This window comes from Schistocerca nitens, chromosome 1 (assembly GCF_023898315.1).
Source record: "Schistocerca nitens isolate TAMUIC-IGC-003100 chromosome 1, iqSchNite1.1, whole genome shotgun sequence".
In the NCBI taxonomy this organism is placed as follows: Eukaryota; Metazoa; Arthropoda; class Insecta; order Orthoptera; family Acrididae; genus Schistocerca; species Schistocerca nitens.
In genome coordinates, this window is record NC_064614.1 from 831,577,555 (window position 1) to 831,602,034 (window position 24,480).

General features: G+C 56.2%; 6 non-coding genes and 6 pseudogenes across 6 annotated transcripts; 11 read left to right on the top strand and 1 right to left on the bottom strand.

Moving 5' to 3' along the window:
• Positions 1-544: 544 nt before the first annotated feature.
• Positions 545-720, top strand: LOC126204547 (U2 spliceosomal RNA; annotated as a pseudogene).
• Positions 721-7,461: 6,741 nt separating this feature from the next.
• Positions 7,462-7,637, top strand: LOC126204558 (U2 spliceosomal RNA; annotated as a pseudogene).
• A 770-nt stretch (positions 7,638-8,407) lies between these two features.
• Positions 8,408-8,488, bottom strand: LOC126204946 (U2 spliceosomal RNA; annotated as a pseudogene).
• LOC126204813 (U2 spliceosomal RNA) lies at positions 8,488-8,706 on the top strand (annotated as a pseudogene).
• Positions 8,707-14,560: 5,854 nt separating this feature from the next.
• On the top strand, positions 14,561-14,734 carry LOC126204625 (U2 spliceosomal RNA; annotated as a pseudogene).
• Positions 14,735-15,476: 742 nt separating this feature from the next.
• LOC126203846 (U2 spliceosomal RNA) lies at positions 15,477-15,669 on the top strand. Its single transcript, XR_007540394.1, has one exon. It is a non-coding gene; the product is annotated as a U2 spliceosomal RNA (small nuclear RNA).
• Positions 15,670-16,408: 739 nt separating this feature from the next.
• Positions 16,409-16,601, top strand: LOC126203853 (U2 spliceosomal RNA). The gene has a single exon (XR_007540396.1). It is a non-coding gene; the product is annotated as a U2 spliceosomal RNA (small nuclear RNA).
• A 3,445-nt stretch (positions 16,602-20,046) lies between these two features.
• LOC126204636 (U2 spliceosomal RNA) lies at positions 20,047-20,220 on the top strand (annotated as a pseudogene).
• A 735-nt stretch (positions 20,221-20,955) lies between these two features.
• On the top strand, positions 20,956-21,148 carry LOC126203859 (U2 spliceosomal RNA). Its single transcript, XR_007540397.1, has one exon. It is a non-coding gene; the product is annotated as a U2 spliceosomal RNA (small nuclear RNA).
• Positions 21,149-21,887: 739 nt separating this feature from the next.
• Positions 21,888-22,080, top strand: LOC126203866 (U2 spliceosomal RNA). Its single transcript, XR_007540399.1, has one exon. It is a non-coding gene; the product is annotated as a U2 spliceosomal RNA (small nuclear RNA).
• Positions 22,081-22,815: 735 nt separating this feature from the next.
• Positions 22,816-23,008, top strand: LOC126203870 (U2 spliceosomal RNA). The gene has a single exon (XR_007540401.1). It is a non-coding gene; the product is annotated as a U2 spliceosomal RNA (small nuclear RNA).
• Positions 23,009-23,746: 738 nt separating this feature from the next.
• Positions 23,747-23,939, top strand: LOC126203877 (U2 spliceosomal RNA). The gene has a single exon (XR_007540403.1). It is a non-coding gene; the product is annotated as a U2 spliceosomal RNA (small nuclear RNA).
• Positions 23,940-24,480: the final 541 nt, after the last annotated feature.

Sequence of the window (24,480 nt, forward strand, 5' to 3'; positions counted from 1 at the left end):
GAAGCTGCAGTGGCGGCTCCGGAACGTGGCCAGCCTTGCTGTGAGGGCAGCAACTGCTGGTGCTTCTGCCGGACTCGCCCTGCATTGAATACTTCTCCCTCATTTTCTCCCGATTTTGACGAGGGTTGCGAGATGCTCAGGCCCCATCTGCCCCCTGCTCGATCGAATGGTGGCGATCTGGAGCGCGGCAGATGCAGACCGGTCTCGTGTGTGTCCAGCCTTCGCTGTTGACACCGGCGGCAGAGTTGAGTGGCATATGCGCCTTCCCATATGAACCCTCGCTCTGCTCGCTTTCCTATTTTTCCCCCGGCCAGCTACGTCTGGATCTCCACCGGGGTTGAACACAAGCGTATGACACGCTCCATCTTGGCCAGAACAATTCTCTGGATCACACCAAGATCTTATATTCCTAAGATAATTCTTAGTTACGTCCGCCCGAAGTGTGACGCTCCGGTGCTCCATCTGCCTGCAGCCGCCGTCGAGCAACACCTTCGTGGCTAACTCCTACCGAAGTTGAACCTTTCCTAAGCTTCCTTCCCAAAGTATTACCTCAATGACTAAAAAAATCTGTTCTTATCAGCTTAATATCTGATACGTCCTGCATCGCAGGACCAGAATATTAAACTCATTTTTGGCTCATGACGGAGTGCTAGGGGCTTGCTCCACCTCTGTCGCGGGTTGGCCCGGCATTGCAGTACCGCCGGGATCGGCCCACCTAAAATTAATTAAAACACAGCCTGAAATGGGTTAATATTCTGCAGTGGTCAGATATTCCGCTGATAGCAAAACTTGTCGTAGTTGTCGATGTGCCCAGTAGTTAGCTGCTTACACACCACGTACTCTTTAAATTAATTTTAGATTATCGCAAGTATTCAATTTTTTTTTTTTTTTTTTTTTTTGCCTTTAGCCGGACCCCTCTTGCAGCCGCATTACACCAGGCTGGCAATTTATGGGGGCACACAACAGTGCCTTCAGATGCCTCGTTGGCGTCTCTTATGGTCCGGCCACAGATAATTTTAATTAAATTTTTTGGAGTTATAACCTTAGCTCCTCGCGAACGTCGTCGTCGCCGCCGCACGCACGCAGAATACGTGTGTACACACGCATATGCAGTAGGCGGTGGACGATGTAAGCACTCGGCTAGGTGTAGCTCGCGCCGGCCTCGCGCCGGTGTAGCTCGCGCCGGCCTGGCGCTGCTGTGGGGCGGCCTCGCGCCTTCTCCACTGCCCTGGCAGCTAGCGGCGTTCAAATGGGGGTCGCAGTTTACTCTTCGACATGGAGGCTAGTACTGGGCTGTTGACGAGTGCTCTCGTGAATTGTCGTTCCTTCCGGCACTTGCTTTTGCGATGTTTTCGACGGTCGCCTGTTGCCATACCGGCCCGTACCACCGTGTGTCACTCCCACATGTGGAGCGCACACGCTGCAAGCATTTAGGCCCTTCCACTGCGGGTTTTCCTTATCGCTTCTCGGCCTTTTGGCTAAGAAGCACCCCGCGAGCGGAGCGTTCTGTTGGGCTCTGTCGCGGGTTTTGGGTCACCTCTCGCGTATAGCGATCGAGGTTTCGTTTGTTCTTTATTTCTCCGTCGTTGACATTTTTGCGGTGACATGACCAATCGGTCGAATAGTATACAGTGTGTGTTCGACAGAGCCGCAAGACGGCCGACCGCGTTTGAAATACAAGAATGGATTTTTGGCGATCTACGTGTACCGGAACATGATGTTGACACCTTCCAACTGGATTTCGTGTTGTTTTCGTTATTTGTGAAATTCGTCAACCAGGAGCAATACGAAAAGAATGGCCTGGCTCTAGCGGGCGAACATCCGTTCCGCTATTTCGATGGCAGTGTTGGTACAGTGACAATCGTGCCGTCTGGGTTTGGCATACGGACTGTGCGGGTGTTCAACGTACCCCCTGAGTGTCCGAATGAAGTAATCGGCCGTGTCTTGTCGCGGTATGGCACGGTGCTCAGCATCACGAATGAGAGGTGGGGCAGTGCCTACCGCTTCCAGGGCAACAGCGGCGTTCGTAGTGTCCGCCTGGACCTCCGCCAGCACGTACCGTCGTATTTAAATATTGCGAGTACCAGGGCCCAGGTCACCTATATTGGGCAACCGCAGACTTGCTCCCTTTGTCAATCGACGGAGCATCTCCGCGTGGATTGCCCGCGCCGGCGCCCTGTGCAACTGCCGCGGGAACGCGCTGCTGGTACCGACCTTGTGCCTCTCCTCAGCGAGGTAGTGGCCGGTGCTGCCCGCCGTCCCGCTGAGCGGCCTGACGTGTCACCCCCGCCAGATGCAGTGCAACCGGCACCCAGTGCACCGGTTGACGAACCCGTCCCGGACCGGGCGCCCGTTGTGGCGGTACCGCCGGCGGCGGCTGATGTGCCCGCTATGGCGAGTGACGTGGTCGCTGTAGAACAGATGGAGGTCGTTATTCCTACCCCGCCCCTCCCGGCAGATGACGCTAAGTCCCCCCGCCGTCGTCATCGACGCAAGAAGGCGAACCCAGACCAATCGGCGGAGGCGGCGGACGTTTTCCGTCCCCCTGAAAGCGGCAGTGAGACTGACTCTCAGGCCTCCTCGGTTTCCCGCTCTGTTTCCGCTGACCGCTCGGGCGGTATGCGGCAAACTGCTCGACAACTAGAGGCTCTTATCAGTTCATCGCGAGATCGGGGAGCGATCCCTGCAAAACGGAAACATGACCAGGGTAGCGATCAGCCACTGCAGCGTACTCGTACCCTTTCACATCCTACTGCGTCCGAACCGTCTGCGCCGCCTGGCTCGGACTATCCTGCCGATGGGGGAGGCCTGAACTGGGCTGACGACGAGGGCGATGAAATGCGTGATTGAGTGGGCTTTCCCCACATGAGCTGCTTGGTATTATTTTCTCACATCCGGGGTGATATAGCGGGGTTCCGATGTGGATGTTTCCACACCTGCTTCCCTACGGCCGTGACCCTATCTGCCGTTATTTCCTCTGTGTTGCTCTCCCATGCCTGCCTTTGACCGTCCGCCAGGAGCCCTCTCCCTTTTAACGGTCAATATTAACTCCATCTCTAATCCGGTCAAACTTCGCTCTTTGAAGGACTTTCTCCGCCTTGGTGCGTTTGATGTGGTATTTCTCCAGGAGGTTTGTGCCCCCTTTCTATCTGACCTAGTTGGTTATGAGGCACTGTATAACATCGACCCTGACGCCCGGCGGGGTACTGCTTTGCTCTACCGATCAGAGTTCACTCCATCCCATGTTACCACGCTCCCCAACGGTCGTGTCCTTGCATGTATCCTTCAAGATGTCCTTTTTCTAAATGTCTATGCTCCTTCCGGTGCTAACCACAGGCATGACAGAACGACACTTTTTCGGTCTGATATCCCCCCTTTCTTAGCAGCTCGTCGCCCTATCGTCTTTGGCGGAGACTTCAACTGTGTGGTAGCCGGAGTTGACCAGGTTCCGACGCCTATGCGGTGTGAAGCGCTCGCTTCACTCCTTCGAGCGGCTGACCTTACTGACACGTGGCGCCACTTTCATCCCGCCTACACGCAATTTACCCACATCTATCCCACTGGAGCCAGCCGTATAGATCGTGTTTATGTCTCGACTGATTTGACTCCCGCCCTTTGTGCCGTCCAAGTCATACCCGTGGCCTTTAGTGACCACTGTGCGTACTCGTGTTCCTTGCGTATCGCGGGTCCAGCCCCGGTTCCTCGTGGCACCTTTTGGAAGATGAATACCCTTCATCTGCCAATGCCCGAACTTCGTGCTCTTGTCACGAAAACATGGCAGGACTGTCTCACGGACACTTCCCGGTACCCTACCAAGGTGGTTTGGTGGCTCCGCTGTGCGAAACCCCGGCTGCGACGTGTTCTCCGACAATATAGTCGCGACGTCGCCCACTGGAAACGTAGCACGTTAGCCTTCTATCAGCAGTGTCTCATTGACGCCCTGACTCTTCCTGCTGACAGGTATGATCAGCTCCGCATGCGCCTCAACAAAATTAAAGCGAAAATCCTTCGCTTCTCTCGGGAGAAAGCCGACGGTATGGTGGTGCGGTGTCGTTCTGAATACCTGATTGAAGGCGAGAGGCCATCCATCTATCACCTTGCCTCTGAACGAACTCGTGCCAAGAAGAACGCCATTCTGCGCCTTAAAGCAGACGATGGTACGCGTATCACAGACTACCGTGAAGTCCTCCAACACCTGACGGACCATTTCACCAACCTCTTCCAGGATGTTGAGGTCGACGTCGCCGCCCAACATGCACTTATCAGTGGGGTGCCAACTTCTTTGGATCGTCATGACCGCGGCTCTTTAACCGAGCCACTGACACTCGCTGAACTCACATCTGTCCTCCGTGCCTGTCCGGGACACAAGTCACCTGGCCCCGACGGTCTCCCTTATGAGTTCTACCGACAATTTTGGGACCTGCTCGGCGACCGTTTCTGCACAATGTGCGAGGAGATTTTCGCTGGATGCGACTTACCCGCCGAATTTTTAACTGGACGTATTGCCCTTATTCCAAAGGTGACTGGCCACTGTCGAGCTCAGGACCTGCGTCCTATCACTGTTCTTAACACTGACTATAAGTTGGTGGCACGATGTGTGGCCTCTCGTCTCAAACAGGCGATGACTAAGGTACTTTGCCCCACTCAATCCTGTGGCGTTTCGCGTCGGAACATCTTCACCGCCGCTTCCCTGTACCGCGATGTTGTCCTCCTCACCGCCGACACTCGCACCTCAGCTGCCATTCTTTCCTTGGACTTCGCCGGTGCCTTTGACAGAGTCTCGCACCCTTACCTGCTGGCCGTTATGTCGCGGATGGGTTTTGGGGAGCGCTTCATACGCATCATCCGCAACTTCTTGCATGGGGCGAATTCCACTGTCGTGGTGAACGGTTGCCGGTCGCGCCCCATTCCTATCAGACGGTCGGTTCGACAGGGATGTCCCTTGTCGATGTATCTGTTTGCCTTAGCGCTAGACCCCATGCTGCGTGACATTGGCCGGTTGGTCGACGGTGTCGCTCTTCCAGGCGTCACCTTCCGCTGTGCGGCCTACGCCGACGACGTTGGTGTGTTTGTTGCTAACGCCAGGGACATCGATTCCGTTCGCCGCGTCCTCGACGTCTACGAACGGGCCTCCGGTGCTCAGTTAAATCCCAACAAGACCGTGCTGCTTCCGCTAGGGCCCCGTTCGTTGACCGTCGAACGCCCCTGGTACCGCGTTGTGGGGGAACAGCGTATCTTGGGTCTTGAGGTGACTGCCTGTCCGCAGCGTATGTTAACCCTCACGTGGCGGCGGCTTCTAACACGCATCAGAGGCCTTTGCGTGAGCCACGCTGATCGGCGACTCGACCTCCATCAACGCGTCCAGCTGATTAATGGTTATCTCCTCTCACGGGCATGGTATGTCGCCCAACTCCTTACGCTACCAAAACAGATCGGCCGAGCCATATCACAAGCGGTATATTGGCTTTTGTGGCGGCATGCGCTGTTCAAGGTTGATGCGCTGACTTGTACACTGCCGAAGGTCGATGGTGGCCTCGGCCTCATTGACTTTTCCCGGAAATGTGCGGCCCTTCTGATTCACCGTGTTGCCACTTTGCGCGACGCCGACCCAGGCGGGACTACAGCGGTCCTCTTCGACCGTTATCGTCCACACTCGGCGCGTGCACCGGTGTGTTTGACGCATATTCCGTTCCGGCTGACGACGGTAAAAGACTATTATCTCCACCGCAGTTATGTCCTCCCAGTGGCCACGGACAAGGCGCGCACATCGCGGCGCCTTTACCATGCACTTCGCGGCCAGCCCACACCGCATAAATTGGAGGGCAGACGACCATCCGTCATTTGGCGCCATGTTTGGGCTAATATCAACAACTCCGCCCTTCCCACGGAAGTTTCGGCGCTCTGGTATCGTGTCGTCAACAACTTGATTCCCACCAATCATCGCCTGGCGGCCATCCGTCTACGGCCATCGGCTGCTTGCGGCCGGTGTGGTGACATCGATACCAGAGAACACCGTCTCCTCTGCCCCCTCGTCACGGAAGTGTGGGACCTTGCCCGTGGGCTCTTAGCGCTGATTGGCGGGACGACACCGGACAATGTATCCATCGACTGGTTCCTTACCCCTGATCTTCAAACCAACCCCCGGACGCGACGTAACGCAATGGTGTGGCTCTTGGGCCACACCATTTTCACGATCTATGACCTTTCCCTCACCGATGCTGTCACCTTCATGGATTACCTGTGGAGCCAGCATCGCCTGATGGAATCTGAACGGACATACACCAATACCTTTGCTCGGTTTTTGAAGGTTGCCATGATTCATGGATACCAAAAGGTGTTCAGGGTTAACTAAAGCACCTAGTATACCCTAAATTTGGCATTGGCCTTCTGGGCATCACTGGAGTAGGCTATTCTGTGATACAACTGATTTGACAATTGGTTCCCTGGGAATTGAGAAAACATTTATGAGTAATTCTGGGAAAATTGGAAAACACGTAATATTCTTAGAGGATTATCCTTCGTTAATTCTATGGCGATGGGATTATCTCGCCAGTTCCGTTTCATTTGTGTGTCCTGCCGTCCCTGGTTTTACTTTGCCTTCATTTATGTCTTTATTTCTTTATTTCTTTTAGTTCAAAACCACCAATTGCTTCACACCTGCAGAGGGAGGTGTGTTTCTGAGTATTGTGTCGACGTTCCATGTGGCATAGCAGAGTGTGCCTCTGTTTTTTATTTTCGTTTTCTGGCAATAAGGCTTGCCACTACCAGCACACAGCTTAACGTGCTGCGTTAAACAAAAAAAAAAAAAAAAGTGTAGTATCTGTTCTTATCAGCTTAATGCTGGTAAGGTCGGATACAAAACACTAGATACGCGATGTATTTCTTTAGTCATTGGTCTCCCAATGCCCGATTATGACGAAGCTGCAGTGGCGGCTCCGGAACGTGGCCAGCCTTGCTGTGAGGGCAGCAACTGCTGGTGCTTCTGCCGGACTCGCCCTGCATTGAATACTTCTCCCTCATTTTCTCCCGATTTTGACGAGGGTTGCGAGATGCTCAGGCCCCATCTGCCCCCTGCTCGATCGAATGGTGGCGATCTGGAGCGCGGCAGATGCAGACCGGTCTCGTGTGTGTCCAGCCTTCGCTGTTGACACCGGCGGCAGAGTTGAGTGGCATATGCGCCTTCCCATATGAACCCTCGCTCTGCTCGCTTTCCTATTTTTCCCCCGGCCAGCTACGTCTGGATCTCCACCGGGGTTGAACACAAGCGTATGACACGCTCCATCTTGGCCAGAACAATTCTCTGGATCACACCAAGATCTTATATTCCTAAGATAATTCTTAGTTACGTCCGCCCGAAGTGTGACGCTCCGGTGCTCCATCTGCCTGCAGCCGCCGTCGAGCAACACCTTCGTGGCTAACTCCTACCGAAGTTGAACCTTTCCTAAGCTTCCTTCCCAAAGTATTACCTCAATGACTAAAAAAATCTGTTCTTATCAGCTTAATATCTGATACGTCCTGCATCGCAGGACCAGAATATTAAACTCATTTTTGGCTCATGACGGAGTGCTAGGGGCTTGCTCCACCTCTGTCGCGGGTTGGCCCGGCATTGCAGTACCGCCGGGATCGGCCCACCTAAAATTAATTAAAACACAGCCTGAAATGGGTTAATATTCTGCAGTGGTCAGATATTCCGCTGATAGCAAAACTTGTCGTAGTTGTCGATGTGCCCAGTAGTTAGCTGCTTACACACCACGTACTCTTTAAATTAATTTTAGATTATCGCAAGTATTCAATTTTTTTTTTTTTTTTTTTTTGCCTTTAGCCGGACCCCTCTTGCAGCCGCATTACACCAGGCTGGCAATTTATGGGGGCACACAACAGTGCCTTCAGATGCCTCGTTGGCGTCTCTTATGGTCCGGCCACAGATAATTTTAATTAAATTTTTTGGAGTTATAACCTTAGCTCCTCGCGAACGTCGTCGTCGCCGCCGCACGCACGCAGAATACGTGTGTACACACACATATGCAGTAGGCGGTGGACGATGTAAGCACTCGGCTAGGTGTAGCTCGCGCCGGCCTCGCGCCGGTGTAGCTCGCGCCGGCCTGGCGCTGCTGTGGGGCGGCCGCACGGCTTCTGCACCGCCCTGGCAGCTAGCGGCGGTCAAATGGGAGTCGCCGTTTACTCTTCGACATGGACGCTAGTACTGGGCTGTTGACGATTGCTCTCGTGAATTGTCGTTCCTTCCGGCACTTGCTTTTGCGATGTTTTCGACGGTCGCCTGTTGCCATATCGGCCCGTACCACCGTGTGTCACTCCCACATGTGGAGCGCACACGCTGCAAGCATTTAGGCCCTTCCACTGCGGGTTTTCCTTATCGCTTCTCGGCCTTAAGCGCGACCGCTTCCCGGTGCAGAAATCAGCCCATATTAGCTTGTATTAAGCTGATAAGAACAGATACTACACTTTGATCTTAGCCAAAAGGCCTTGATCGCTTCTCGGCCTTTTGGCTAAGATCAAAGTGTAGTATCTGTTCTTATCAGCTTAATACAAGCTAATATGGGCTGATTTCTGCACCGGGAAGCGGTCGCGCTTATTCTCTTGTTTCAGGTCCGCGACCTGAACAATGGAGCTTGTGGTGACGCTGCCGGCGGACGTCTTCCGCTGCCGGATCTGTTTCGTCACCAAGGCTGCTGGGAGACCAACTTTTGGCGAGTACAAGGACCACTCGGCCCTTCTTCGCCACTACAGGAGGCTGCACGACCCGGAAACGGTCCCCGTTTTCGAGTGCGCGTTTTGCGGCCGACGCGACCCGCAGCTGAAGAAGCTGCGGACGCATCAGCGGTCCTGCAATGCAGAGTCCGCCACCCCCGGCGCTGCCAGTCGGGGGAGTGTGAGTATGGGACACGATGCCGTGTCTGACTCTCTGGGGCACCCAGAGAGGTCGGCCGGCGGGAGGTCACAGGCAAGGGCCCCCGAAGCTAGTAGGACAGGCCCTTCGTCCTTAGTTAGTGCTGGGCGAAAGCCACAGGCGAAAGCGGCTCGGGAAGCTAGTACCATAGGCCGCCTAGCCTTAGATAATAGAGAGGGGCTATGGCCACAGCCCAGTCCGGTCCCCGAAGCTAGTAGGACAGACCGGCTGGACTTAGGTTTAACATACGCGGCGGTCCTGACCCGCAGCAGCGTGGTGGGTTCACAGGCTGCCTTGCCCTCACCCTGTGTGAGTGTGCAGGCGTCGGTGACACCCAGGACGGCGGTGGTTGCTACCCCCGCGTCGTGCGTACTGTGTGTGCGCACGCCGAGGTGGTCTGGCATCCCCCTGCTGATACGCTCCGCGACGTCAACCGCGTCGCCACGAGTGCCGAGCGCAAGTTCGGGAGGTGAAGGCAGCACGCTGCCGACGCCTGCCGCCGAACGCGTCGCTCCGGCCAGAGGCGCAGTGTCTGGCAAAGGCCGCGGCTCGCCGCTGCCCGCGCCGGCCATTGCACCCAGTGGCGTACGCTGGCCACGTCGTGCGGCTGCCGCAGGCGCCTCCCGCCCGCCATCTGTCGGGAGCGTGGGTACCGGCCTGGGACTGCCGCCCGCATTCGCTACGCCGCCAACAGGTGGCTCTGCGATGCGGGTGGACAGTGGCAGGCAGGCTGCCTCGCTCGCCGCGACCGGTGGTGTTGTTACTCACGGCGCAGCCGCGCCGCTGTTTGACGCACCAAAGGCCGCGAGCCTGACGGATGTACCGGACGGTGTGGTGCTTGTGCGGTCGCAGACGTACACGCGCCGCGTTTCCTCTGCCCTGCCGGCGGCCACGTCGAGTGACGCTCGTCACTCCGTCTCCGCTCAGGCAGGGAGTGTTACTAACATAACAGCTCTTGTTGCAGATGATGAGTGGCACGTAGTCACCCCCCGGAGGGACAAACGCCGTGCTACAGGACGCAGACCGCCACCCCCGGACCGTCGGCGCATTATACCACCCAGTCCGCGTAGCAGCGGCCCGGTGCGAGCCAACGCGCCTGAGCGGCCGGCGCGAGCTACACCTCGTGTATCTCGCGCCGGCGGCCGGGCGCGGGCGACCGCTGGGCCATCTGTTGGCGGCGCGGCGAACAACAGCCGCGGTGCGCCGGGCCCGAGCGCCAGGCCGGCGCGAGCTACACCTGGAGGCGACCGGCCGGCGCAGGCTACACCGGCCACCTCTGCGTCCACTGCGCCATCTGGCAGCGACCGTCGGGCACCTAGTCCGCGTAACAGCGGCCCGGGGCGAGCCGGCGTGCCAGGTCGGCCGGCGCGAGCTACACCTCGTGTTTCTTGCGCCGGCGGCGGGCCGCTGGCGACCGCCGGGCCATCTGTTGGCGGCGCGGCGAACACCAGCCGCAGTGCGCCCGACCCGAGCGCCAGACCGGCGCGAGCTACACCGGCCCCTGCTGCTACCGCTGCGCCACCTGTCATCGGCGCGGCGACCGACAGCAGCGCTGCGCGTCCCACACCAGATGGCATCACGGCACCACCACCGACGCAGACGACGGAGCGGCGCGACGTGAGCGGAGGGACTGCAGCCGCGCCTCCTACACATGGCAGCAAGAAGAGGAGACGCCGACGTCGTAACGACCGTCCCAGTCCCAACCTCCCGCCGCAAAACTCCCGTCCTCCACCTGACCTGACAGACCCTCCTGTACCCTCCGAACAGGGCGCAACACAGGCAGCTCCGCCTCCCCCTCCCCCGGCCGACGCTCGGCTAACGGAGAGGCAGCGGCGCTGGCTGGCGGCCCTGGAGAGCGTCCACAACCAACCATGGGACGCATTCGTCGCGGTCGTCGAGGACTTCATCTCCGAGATCGCCGAGACGAAGCCACAACGCCAGGCAGCCGGAGATCGACAGGATGGGCCACCAGCAGCAGCGCACCGCGGCCAGGGCCGCGCCGACGCTGCTGCCAATCCCCCTCCTCCTGCCCCTACACGCGGCCGCGGTGGGCAGCGCGGTAGACGTGGCGCACGGCGCGCGGCGGCCGCCGAGCGTCGGTACGACGCGAGTGCAGCGTCTGAGATTCAGAAGCTGTACCGCGCGGACCGGCGCAAGGCGATGCAGCGCGTCCTTGGCGAGACGTCGCCGTACTGCCAAATCGATGGCAACGTGCTCACGGAGCACTTTAAGGGGGTATATTCTAAATCTGTTTTTTCTGTTACAGATTTACCAGCTGCTGTCCCGGACTTTGCCGCCACCACGCCTCCTGATGTCAGCGAGGAGGTCCTGTCGCTGATCACCTCCACGGAGGTGCAACAGCGGCTCCAGAAGGCGAGCAATACTGCTCCTGGGGCAGACGGAGTCACCTACTCGGACCTGCGGCGTGAGGATCCTGGCTGCCATGTGCTGGCTAAGATCTTCTCGCGCTGCTGGAATGAGCGGAAGACTCCGGTGCAGTGGAAAGTATCCACTACCGTCCTCATCCACAAGAAAGGGGACGTCTCGGACGTGACGAACTGGCGGCCTTTAGCATTGAGCTCCACCATCTCTAAGCTCTTTGCTGCAATCGTTGCGGACCGCACTTCTCTCTGGGCAGAACGGTTGAACCTGCTCTCTCCAGAACAGAAGGGCTTCCGCACGTTTGAAGGCTGCTATGAGCACAACTTCATTGTGCAGACGGCAATTGATGATGCAAGGCGCAGGGGAGGCCAAGCATGCTTTGCTTGGCTTGACCTGGCGAATGCTTTCGGTTCAGTGCCTCACGCTCACCTCCTTGGAGTACTGAGCAGGATGGGACTACCAGAGCAATTGCATCAGCTAATTGCCGATATGTACGATGGTTGCTCCACCCGTGTCCGTACATCTGACGGACTAACGGAGGAGATAGAGATCCTGGCGGGGGTCAAGCAGGGCTGTCCACTGTCGCCCATCGTCTTTAACCTCGCGCTCGAGCCGGTACTTCGCGCCGCAACCTCGCTCAGAAATGAGTGTGGTATTCCGCTTTGCGGCGTCAGTGTGAGTGCACTGGCGTATGCGGACGATATCGTGCTTCTGGCGCGGGATTCAGAGGCGATGCAGACGCTCCTCAATGTTGTGGGTGAGGCGGCGACGTGGGCCGGGCTTACCTTCAAGCCGTCGAAGTGTGCCACGCTTCACATCCGCCGTCGGCAGACACTAGGCTCGGTATTCGCCCTGCAAGGGGGAGAACCAGCCGTGCTCGGTGCGGGTGACGCCTACCTCCATCTTGGCGTCCCCACCGGGTACAAAGTCGCGCAGACGCCAACGGATGCGATCGCGGCAATTCGACGCGACTTGCAGCACCTGGACGCTTCCCTGCTGGCTCCCTGGCAGAAGATCGACGCTGTGCGTGTCTTCCTCCTTCCCAGGCTTGACTTTGTCATGCGGGGCGGAGCGGTACGCAAGGGGCCGCTATCTGCACTTGACAAGGCAGTGAAAGCGGCTGTCAAATCATGGCTCTTCCTTCCACAGCGTGCGTCCACTGAACAGCTGTACCTCGCGCTGGGAGAGGGAGGATGCGGCCTGACGCCGCTCGCGGACGCTGCGGACATCTCAACGATCGTCCACGGCTTCCGCATGCTGCACTGCGACGACACCACCGTCCGCGACATCGCCTGGGCCACTCTATCTACGGCCGCGCGCCGCCGGCTGGGGAGGGAGCCAAGTCGACCCGACTTGGCCACCTACCTTAGCGGCAGCACTGAGGGCGACCTCGCACGTGACGGAGGTGACATCCAGTCACTGTGGACACGCGTCAGGAACGCCACAAGGCGCCTAGCGCCGCGTGGCGTCACCTGGCGCTGGAGTGAACTGTTGTCTGAGTTGCAGGTGGAGGTCGGCGGCCGACCCGCCATCGCAGACGACGCGGAACACGGCGGCATCGGAGGGGTGACGCAGCCGGCCACGGAGAGGACGGCGCTTGGGACTACACGACACCTCGAAGATGGCGGCGATGGACCGCAACACGATGATGACAGCGTGGGACGCACCGTCAACACTGGCGTCGAGCATGTCCGGGTGGGAGGGGGCGCCAAACGTCTTCTCTCGCGGACGCTCCGCGAGTGTCTGAGACAGCGCCTGCGCCACATCCTACTCAGAAAACCGGACCAGGGGAAGGTGTTCGAGTGCACCAGGGAGTCCACAGCGTCCAACCACTTCATAGCGGGAGGCAAATACACCCGCTTCGCAGACTGGCGCTTTATACATCGCGCCAGACTCGGAGTCGTGCCTCTGAACGGATGTCGCCGCTTTGATGGGCGGGCAAACAACAACAAAGCCTGCCGACGCTGTGGCCACAACAATGAGACGCTCCCGCACGTAATCAACGCATGTATGGTGCACTCAGCAGCCCTGCAGTATCGCCACAACGCGGTCCTCAACCGCCTCGCGACAGCAGTCGCTGGGCGGCCAAGGAGAGGAAACACTGCTGTTCCTGACATCAGGATCAACCAAGCCGTCATAGGGGACAGCAGTGGGCTGCGTCCGGACCTCGTAATAACTGACGAGGCCGCGAAGACTGTGACCATCGTCGATGTGACAATCCCCTTCGAGAATAGGCGGATTGCGCTCGACAACGCTCGGCAACTGAAGAGGATAAAGTACGCCGACGTTGCGCGCGGATTAGCCGCTCGCGGCTATTCCGTCACTGTCGACGCCCTGGTTGTCGGCAGTCTGGGGGCGTGGGACCGCCAGAACGATGCAGTGCTTCGGCACCTAGGCATCGCCAGCCGCTACTGCCAACTGATGCGGCGATTGATGGTGTCCGACACCATCAAGTGGTCCCGCGACATCTACGTTGAACACATCACTGGCCACCGCCAGTATGTGTCCCCCTAGACTGTGGCATGCTCTGACGTCAGGCTGCGAGACCCTCGAGACTGCAGTCGTCGGAGAACTTCGAGGTCGGTGCCTTCGTGTCGTCGGTGTCGAGATTCTCCTTCACGACGCGGGACCTGCGGCGTTACACCATCTTCGCGCCGCACTGCAGCAGTGCCGAGTCAGTAGCGGTGCGTGCGGTGCTGCCTGGTGCCCCCCCCTCCGTGGTGGCCGCCGAATATGGCCCCCACCTCGGTTGGCGCGGTACTGGGCGGCGCCGTACGTGTGCCTACTGCCCGGCAGTCTCCAGCCAGCGTGGGAAGCAACACCCTCCTGCCACGACACCCCAGTGACGTCCGCCGCAAGGCGGACAGAGGGGAGAAGTCCGGCTGAGTGTGACCCGCCTGCGTGCGTGGCGCACCAGCCGCTGGCAGCCGTGCATGTGCAGTGCGCTGTCAGGGCATGGAGATGAATCAAATAAACACAAAATAGCTCCTAAATTAGGTCCAAACTACCCCTGATCTGACATAAGTAAGGCCGCGCCTACCGCGGGATTAATCTTAAGGTAATATACTTAAGTATCCGCGCCTAACGCGGCCTCATGATATTTAAGTAGTGGGCTTAACCCACGAACTAGAATAGTGATTAAATACTTAAGTACGGTTAGAACCGTTTTTCTTAATTCTTTCTAAACTTAATAAATCTGTAAAACTCGCATTGTATAGAGTCATTAATATTCTTTTCTTAAATTTATACTTCTTAAATATGTAACTAAGAATTATCTCGATAAATAAAAATCTGTTCTTATCAGCTTAATATCTGATACGTCCTGCATCGCAGGACCAGAATATTAAACTCATTTTTGGCTCATGACGGAGTGCTAGGGGCTTGCTCCACCTCTGTCGCGGGTTGGCCCGGCATTGCAGTACCGCCGGGATCGGCCCACCTAAAATTAATTAAAACACAGCCTGAAATGGGTTAATATTCTGCAGTGGTCAGATATTCCGCTGATAGCAAAACTTGTCGTAGTTGTCGATGTGCCCAGTAGTTAGCTGCTTACACACCACGTACTCTTTAAATTAATTTTAGATTATCGCAAGTATTCAATTTTTTTTTTTTTTTTTTTTTTTTGCCTTTAGCCGGACCCCTCTTGCAGCCGCATTACACCAGGCTGGCAATTTATGGGGGCACACAACAGTGCCTTCAGATGCCTCGTTGGCGTCTCTTATGGTCCGGCCACAGATAATTTTAATTAAATTTTTTGGAGTTATAACCTTAGCTCCTCGCGAACGTCGTCGTCGCCGCCGCCGCACGCACGCAGAATACGTGTGTACACACACATATGCAGTAGGCGGTGGACGATGTAAGCACTCGGCTAGGTGTAGCTCGCGCCGGCCTCGCGCCGGTGTAGCTCGCGCCGGCCTGGCGCTGCTGTGGGGCGGCCGCACGGCTTCTGCACCGCCCTGGCAGCTAGCGGCGGTCAAATGGGAGTCGCCGTTTACTCTTCGACATGGACGCTAGTACTGGGCTGTTGACGATTGCTCTCGTGAATTGTCGTTCCTTCCGGCACTTGCTTTTGCGATGTTTTCGACGGTCGCCTGTTGCCATATCGGCCCGTACCACCGTGTGTCACTCCCACATGTGGAGCGCACACGCTGCAAGCATTTAGGCCCTTCCACTGCGGGTTTTCCTTATCGCTTCTCGGCCTTTTGGCTAAGATCAAAGTGTAGTATCTGTTCTTATCAGCTTAATATCTGATACGTCCTGCATCGCAGGACCAGAATATTAAACTCATTTTTGGCTCATGACGGAGTGCTAGGGGCTTGCTCCACCTCTGTCGCGGGTTGGCCCGGCATTGCAGTACCGCCGGGATCGGCCCACCTAAAATTAATTAAAACACAGCCTGAAATGGGTTAATATTCTGCAGTGGTCAGATATTCCGCTGATAGCAAAACTTGTCGTAGTTGTCGATGTGCCCAGTAGTTAGCTGCTTACACACCACGTACTCTTTAAATTAATTTTAGATTATCGCAAGTATTCAATTTTTTTTTTGTTTTTTTTTTGCCTTTAGCCGGACCCCTCTTGCAGCCGCATTACACCAGGCTGGCAATTTATGGGGGCACACAACAGTGCCTTCAGATGCCTCGTTGGCGTCTCTTATGGTCCGGCCACAGATAATTTTAATTAAATTTTTTGGAGTTATAACCTTAGCTCCTCGCGAACGTCGTCGTCGCCGCCGCCGCACGCACGCAGAATACGTGTGTACACACACATATGCAGTAGGCGGTGGACGATGTAAGCACTCGGCTAGGTGTAGCTCGCGCCGGCCTCGCGCCGGTGTAGCTCGCGCCGGCCTGGCGCTGCTGTGGGGCGGCCGCACGGCTTCTGCACCGCCCTGGCAGCTAGCGGCGGTCAAATGGGAGTCGCCGTTTACTCTTCGACATGGACGCTAGTACTGGGCTGTTGACGATTGCTCTCGTGAATTGTCGTTCCTTCCGGCACTTGCTTTTGCGATGTTTTCGACGGTCGCCTGTTGCCATATCGGCCCGTACCACCGTGTGTCACTCCCACATGTGGAGCGCACACGCTGCAAGCATTTAGGCCCTTCCACTGCGGGTTTTCCTTATCGCTTCTCGGCCTTTTGGCTAAGATCAAAGTGTAGTATCTGTTCTTATCAGCTTAATATCTGATACGTCCTGCATCGCAGGACCAGAATATTAAACTCATTTTTGGCTCATGACGGAGTGCTAGGGGCTTGCTCCACCTCTGTCGCGGGTTGGCCCGGCATTGCAGTACCGCCGGGATCGGCCCACCTAAAATTAATTAAAACACAGCCTGAAATGGGTTAATATTCTGCAGTGGTCAGATATTCCGCTGATAGCAAAACTTGTCGTAGTTGTCGATGTGCCCAGTAGTTAGCTGCTTACACACCACGTACTCTTTAAATTAATTTTAGATTATCGCAAGTATTCAATTTTTTTTTTGTTTTTTTTTTGCCTTTAGCCGGACCCCTCTTGCAGCCGCATTACACCAGGCTGGCAATTTATGGGGGCACACAACAGTGCCTTCAGATGCCTCGTTGGCGTCTCTTATGGTCCGGCCACAGATAATTTTAATTAAATTTTTTGGAGTTATAACCTTAGCTCCTCGCGAACGTCGTCGTCGCCGCCGCCGCCGCACGCACGCAGAATACGTGTGTACACACACATATGCAGTAGGCGGTGGACGATGTAAGCACTCGGCTAGGTGTAGCTCGCGCCGGCCTCGCGCCGGTGTAGCTCGCGCCGGCCTGGCGCTGCTGTGGGGCGGCCGCACGGCTTCTGCACCGCCCTGGCAGCTAGCGGCGGTCAAATGGGAGTCGCCGTTTACTCTTCGACATGGACGCTAGTACTGGGCTGTTGACGATTGCTCTCGTGAATTGTCGTTCCTTCCGGCACTTGCTTTTGCGATGTTTTCGACGGTCGCCTGTTGCCATATCGGCCCGTACCACCGTGTGTCACTCCCACATGTGGAGCGCACACGCTGCAAGCATTTAGGCCCTTCCACTGCGGGTTTTCCTTATCGCTTCTCGGCCTTTTGGCTTCGTCTTTAATCTCGCGCTCGAGCCGGTACTTCGCGCCGCAACCTCGCTCAGAAATGAGTGTGGTATTCCGCTTTGCGGCGTCAGTGTGAGTGCACTGGCGTATGCGGACGATATCGTGCTTCTGGCGCGGGACTCAGAGGCGATGCAGACGCTCCTCAATGTTGTGGGTGAGGCGGCGACGTGGGCCGGGCTTACCTTCAAGCCGTCGAAGTGTGCCACGCTTCACATCCGCCGTCGGCAGACACTAGGCTCGGTATTCGCCCTGCAAGGGGGAGAACCAGCCGTGCTCGGTGCGGGTGACGCCTACCTCCATCTTGGCGTTCCCACCGGGTACAAAGTCACGCAGACGCCAACGGATGCGATCGCGGCAATTCGACGTGACTTGCAGCACCTGGACGCTTCCCTGCTGGCTCCTTGGCAGAAGATTGACGCTGTGCGTGTCTTCCTCCTCCCTAGGCTTGACTTTGTCATGCGGGGCGGAGCGGTACGCAAGGGGCCGCTATCTGCGCTCGACAAGGCAGTGAAAGCGGCTGTCAAATCATGGCTCTTCCTTCCACAGCGTGCGTCCACTGAACAGCTGTACCTCGCGCTGGGAGAGGGAGGATGCGGCCTGACGCCGCTCGCGGACGCTGCGGACATCTCCACCATCGTCCACGGCTTCCGCATGCTGCACTGCGACGACGCCACCGTCCGCGACATCGCCTGGGCCACTCTATCCACGGCCGTGCGCCGCCGACTGGGGAGGGAGCCGAGTCGATCCGACTTGGCCACCTACCTTAGCGGCAGCACTGAGGGCGACCTCGCACGTGACGGAGGTGACATCCAGTCACTGTGGACACGCGTCAGGAACGCCACAAGGCGCCTAGCGCCGCGTGGCGTCACCTGGCGCTGGAGTGAACTGTTGTCTGAGTTGCAGGTGGAGGTCGGCGGCCGACCCGCCATCGCTGACGACGCGGAACACGACGGCATCGGAGGGGTGACGCAGCCGGCCACGGAGAGGACGGCGCCTGGATCTACACGACACCTCGAAGATGGCGGCGATGGACCGCAACACGATGATGACAGCGTGGGACGCACCGTCAACACTGGCGTCGAGCATGTCCGGGTGGGAGGGGGCGCCAAACGTCTTCTCTCGCGGACGCTCCGCGAGTGTCTGAGGCAGCGCCTGCGCCACATCCTACTCAGAAAACCGGACCAGGGGAAGGTGTTCGAGTGCACCAGGGAGTCCACAGCGTCCAACCACTTCATAGCGGGAGGCAAATACACTCGCTTCGCAGACTGGCGCTTTATTCATCGCGCCAGGCTCGGAGTCGTGCCTCTGAACGGATGTCGCCGCTTTGATGGGCGGGCAAATACCAACAAAGCCTGCCGACGCTGTGGCCACAACAATGAGACGCTCCCGCACGTAATCAACGCGTGTATGGTGCACTCAGCAGCCCTGCAGTATCGCCACAACGCGGTCCTCAACCGCCTCGCGACAGCAGTCGCTGGGCGGCCAAGGAGAGGAAACACTGCTGTTCCTGACATCAGGATCAACCAAGCCGTCATAGGGGACAGCAGTGGGCTGCGTCCGGACCTCGTAATAACTGACGAGGCCGCGAAGACTGTGACCATCGTCGATGTGACAATCCCCTTCGAGAATAGGCGGATTGCGCTCGACAACGCTCGGCAACTGAAGAGGATAAAGTACGCCGACGTTGCGCGCGGATTAGCCGCTCGCGGCTATTCCGTCACTGTCGACGCCCTGGTTGTCGGCAGTCTGGGGGCGTGGGACCGCCAGAGCGATGCGGTGCTTCGGCACCTAGGCATCGCCAGCCGCTACTGCCAACTGATGCGGCGATTGATGGTGTCCGACACCATCAAGTGGTCCCGCGACATCTACGTTGAACACATCACTGGCCACCGCCAGTATGTGTCCCCCTAGACTGTGGCATGCTCTGACGTCAGGCTGCGAGACCCTCGAGACTGCAGTCGTCGGAGAACTTCGAGGTCGGTGCCTTCGTGTCGTCGGTGTCGAGATTCTCCTTCACGACGCGGGACCTGCGGCGTTACACCATCTTCGCGCCGCACTGCAGCAGTGCCGAGTCAGTAGCGGTGCGTGCGGTGCTGCCTGGTGCCCCTCCCTCCGTGGTGGCCGCCGAATATGGCCCCCACCTCGGTTGGCGCGGTGCTGGGCGGCGCCGTACGTGTGCCTACTGCCCGGCAGTCTCCAGCCAGCGTGGGAAGCAACACCCTCCTGCCACGACACCCCAGTGACGTCCGCCGCAAGGCGGACAGAGGGGAGAAGTCCGGCTGAGTGTGACCCGCCTGCGTGCGTGGCGCACCAGCCGCTGGCAGCCGTGCATGTGCAGTGCGCTGTCAGGGCATGGAGATGAATCAAATAAACACAAAATAGCTCCTAAATTAGGTCCAAACTACCCCTGATCTGACATAAGTAAGGCCGCGCCTACCGCGGGATTAATCTTAAGGTAATATACTTAAGTATCCGCGCCTAACGCGGCCTCATGATATTTAAGTAGTGGGCTTAACCCACGAACTAGAATAGTGATTAAATACTTAAGTACGGTTAGAACCGTTTTTCTTAATTCTTTCTAAACTTAATAAATCTGTAAAACTCGCATTGTATAGAGTCATTAATATTCTTCTCTTAAATTTATACTTCTTAAATATGTAACTAAGAATTATCTCGATAAATAAAAATCTGTTCTTATCAGCTTAATATCTGATACGTCCTGCATCGCAGGACCAGAATATTAAACTCATTTTTGGCTCATGACGGAGTGCTAGGGGCTTGCTCCACCTCTGTCGCGGGTTGGCCCGGCATTGCAGTACCGCCGGGATCGGCCCACCTAAAATTAATTAAAACACAGCCTGAAATGGGTTAATATTCTGCAGTGGTCAGATATTCCGCTGATAGCAAAACTTGTCGTAGTTGTCGATGTGCCCAGTAGTTAGCTGCTTACACACCACGTACTCTTTAAATTAATTTTAGATTATCGCAAGTATTCAATTTTTTTTTTTTTTTTTTTTGCCTTTAGCCGGACCCCTCTTGCAGCCGCATTACACCAGGCTGGCAATTTATGGGGGCACACAACAGTGCCTTCAGATGCCTCGTTGGCGTCTCTTATGGTCCGGCCACAGATAATTTTAATTAAATTTTTTGGAGTTATAACCTTAGCTCCTCGCGAACGTCGTCGTCGCCGCCGCACGCACGCAGAATACGTGTGTACACACACATATGCAGTAGGCGGTGGACGATGTAAGCACTCGGCTAGGTGTAGCTCGCGCCGGCCTCGCGCCGGTGTAGCTCGCGCCGGCCTGGCGCTGCTGTGGGGCGGCCGCACGGCTTCTGCACCGCCCTGGCAGCTAGCGGCGGTCAAATGGGAGTCGCCGTTTACTCTTCGACATGGACGCTAGTACTGGGCTGTTGACGATTGCTCTCGTGAATTGTCGTTCCTTCCGGCACTTGCTTTTGCGATGTTTTCGACGGTCGCCTGTTGCCATATCGGCCCGTACCACCGTGTGTCACTCCCACATGTGGAGCGCACACGCTGCAAGCATTTAGGCCCTTCCACTGCGGGTTTTCCTTATCGCTTCTCGGCCTTTTGGCTAAGATCAAAGTGTAGTATCTGTTCTTATCAGCTTAATATCTGATACGTCCTGCATCGCAGGACCAGAATATTAAACTCATTTTTGGCTCATGACGGAGTGCTAGGGGCTTGCTCCACCTCTGTCGCGGGTTGGCCCGGCATTGCAGTACCGCCGGGATCGGCCCACCTAAAATTAATTAAAACACAGCCTGAAATGGGTTAATATTCTGCAGTGGTCAGATATTCCGCTGATAGCAAAACTTGTCGTAGTTGTCGATGTGCCCAGTAGTTAGCTGCTTACACACCACGTACTCTTTAAATTAATTTTAGATTATCGCAAGTATTCAATTTTTTTTTTGTTTTTTTTTTGCCTTTAGCCGGACCCCTCTTGCAGCCGCATTACACCAGGCTGGCAATTTATGGGGGCACACAACAGTGCCTTCAGATGCCTCGTTGGCGTCTCTTATGGTCCGGCCACAGATAATTTTAATTAAATTTTTTGGAGTTATAACCTTAGCTCCTCGCGAACGTCGTCGTCGCCGCCGCCGCACGCACGCAGAATACGTGTGTACACACACATATGCAGTAGGCGGTGGACGATGTAAGCACTCGGCTAGGTGTAGCTCGCGCCGGCCTCGCGCCGGTGTAGCTCGCGCCGGCCTGGCGCTGCTGTGGGGCGGCCGCACGGCTTCTGCACCGCCCTGGCAGCTAGCGGCGGTCAAATGGGAGTCGCCGTTTACTCTTCGACATGGACGCTAGTACTGGGCTGTTGACGATTGCTCTCGTGAATTGTCGTTCCTTCCGGCACTTGCTTTTGCGATGTTTTCGACGGTCGCCTGTTGCCATATCGGCCCGTACCACCGTGTGTCACTCCCACATGTGGAGCGCACACGCTGCAAGCATTTAGGCCCTTCCACTGCGGGTTTTCCTTATCGCTTCTCGGCCTTTTGGCTAAGATCAAAGTGTAGTATCTGTTCTTATCAGCTTAATATCTGATACGTCCTGCATCGCAGGACCAGAATATTAAACTCATTTTTGGCTCATGACGGAGTGCTAGGGGCTTGCTCCACCTCTGTCGCGGGTTGGCCCGGCATTGCAGTACCGCCGGGATCGGCCCACCTAAAATTAATTAAAACACAGCCTGAAATGGGTTAATATTCTGCAGTGGTCAGATATTCCGCTGATAGCAAAACTTGTCGTAGTTGTCGATGTGCCCAGTAGTTAGCTGCTTACACACCACGTACTCTTTAAATTAATTTTAGATTATCGCAAGTATTCAATTTTTTTTTTTTTTTTTTTTGCCTTTAGCCGGACCCCTCTTGCAGCCGCATTACACCAGGCTGGCAATTTATGGGGGCACACAACAGTGCCTTCAGATGCCTCGTTGGCGTCTCTTATGGTCCGGCCACAGATAATTTTAATTAAATTTTTTGGAGTTATAACCTTAGCTCCTCGCGAACGTCGTCGTCGCCGCCGCACGCACGCAGAATACGTGTGTACACACACATATGCAGTAGGCGGTGGACGATGTAAGCACTCGGCTAGGTGTAGCTCGCGCCGGCCTCGCGCCGGTGTAGCTCGCGCCGGCCTGGCGCTGCTGTGGGGCGGCCGCACGGCTTCTGCACCGCCCTGGCAGCTAGCGGCGGTCAAATGGGAGTCGCCGTTTACTCTTCGACATGGACGCTAGTACTGGGCTGTTGACGATTGCTCTCGTGAATTGTCGTTCCTTCCGGCACTTGCTTTTGCGATGTTTTCGACGGTCGCCTGTTGCCATATCGGCCCGTACCACCGTGTGTCACTCCCACATGTGGAGCGCACACGCTGCAAGCATTTAGGCCCTTCCACTGCGGGTTTTCCTTATCGCTTCTCGGCCTTTTGGCTAAGATCAAAGTGTAGTATCTGTTCTTATCAGCTTAATATCTGATACGTCCTGCATCGCAGGACCAGAATATTAAACTCATTTTTGGCTCATGACGGAGTGCTAGGGGCTTGCTCCACCTCTGTCGCGGGTTGGCCCGGCATTGCAGTACCGCCGGGATCGGCCCACCTAAAATTAATTAAAACACAGCCTGAAATGGGTTAATATTCTGCAGTGGTCAGATATTCCGCTGATAGCAAAACTTGTCGTAGTTGTCGATGTGCCCAGTAGTTAGCTGCTTACACACCACGTACTCTTTAAATTAATTTTAGATTATCGCAAGTATTCAATTTTTTTTTTTTTTTTTTTTGCCTTTAGCCGGACCCCTCTTGCAGCCGCATTACACCAGGCTGGCAATTTATGGGGGCACACAACAGTGCCTTCAGATGCCTCGTTGGCGTCTCTTATGGTCCGGCCACAGATAATTTTAATTAAATTTTTTGGAGTTATAACCTTAGCTCCTCGCGAACGTCGTCGTCGCCGCCGCCGCACGCACGCAGAATACGTGTGTACACACACATATGCAGTAGGCGGTGGACGATGTAAGCACTCGGCTAGGTGTAGCTCGCGCCGGCCTCGCGCCGGTGTAGCTCGCGCCGGCCTGGCGCTGCTGTGGGGCGGCCGCACGGCTTCTGCACCGCCCTGGCAGCTAGCGGCGGTCAAATGGGAGTCGCCGTTTACTCTTCGACATGGACGCTAGTACTGGGCTGTTGACGATTGCTCTCGTGAATTGTCGTTCCTTCCGGCACTTGCTTTTGCGATGTTTTCGACGGTCGCCTGTTGCCATATCGGCCCGTACCACCGTGTGTCACTCCCACATGTGGAGCGCACACGCTGCAAGCATTTAGGCCCTTCCACTGCGGGTTTTCCTTATCGCTTCTCGGCCTTTTGGCTAAGATCAAAGTGTAGTATCTGTTCTTATCAGCTTAATATCTGATACGTCCTGCATCGCAGGACCAGAATATTAAACTCATTTTTGGCTCATGACGGAGTGCTAGGGGCTTGCTCCACCTCTGTCGCGGGTTGGCCCGGCATTGCAGTACCGCCGGGATCGGCCCACCTAAAATTAATTAAAACACAGCCTGAAATGGGTTAATATTCTGCAGTGGTCAGATATTCCGCTGATAGCAAAACTTGTCGTAGTTGTCGATGTGCCCAGTAGTTAGCTGCTTACACACCACGTACTCTTTAAATTAATTTTAGATTATCGCAAGTATTCAATTTTTTTTTTTTTTTTTTTTGCCTTTAGCCGGACCCCTCTTGCAGCCGCATTACACCAGGCTGGCAATTTATGGGGGCACACAACAGTGCCTTCAGATGCCTCGTTGGCGTCTCTTATGGTCCGGCCACAGATAATTTTAATTAAATTTTTTGGAGTTATAACCTTAGCTCCTCGCGAACGTCGTCGTCGCCGCCGCACGCACGCAGAATACGTGTGTACACACACATATGCAGTAGGCGGTGGACGATGTAAGCACTCGGCTAGGTGTAGCTCGCGCCGGCCTCGCGCCGGTGTAGCTCGCGCCGGCCTGGCGCTGCTGTGGGGCGGCCGCACGGCTTCTGCACCGCCCTGGCAGCTAGCGGCGGTCAAATGGGAGTCGCCGTT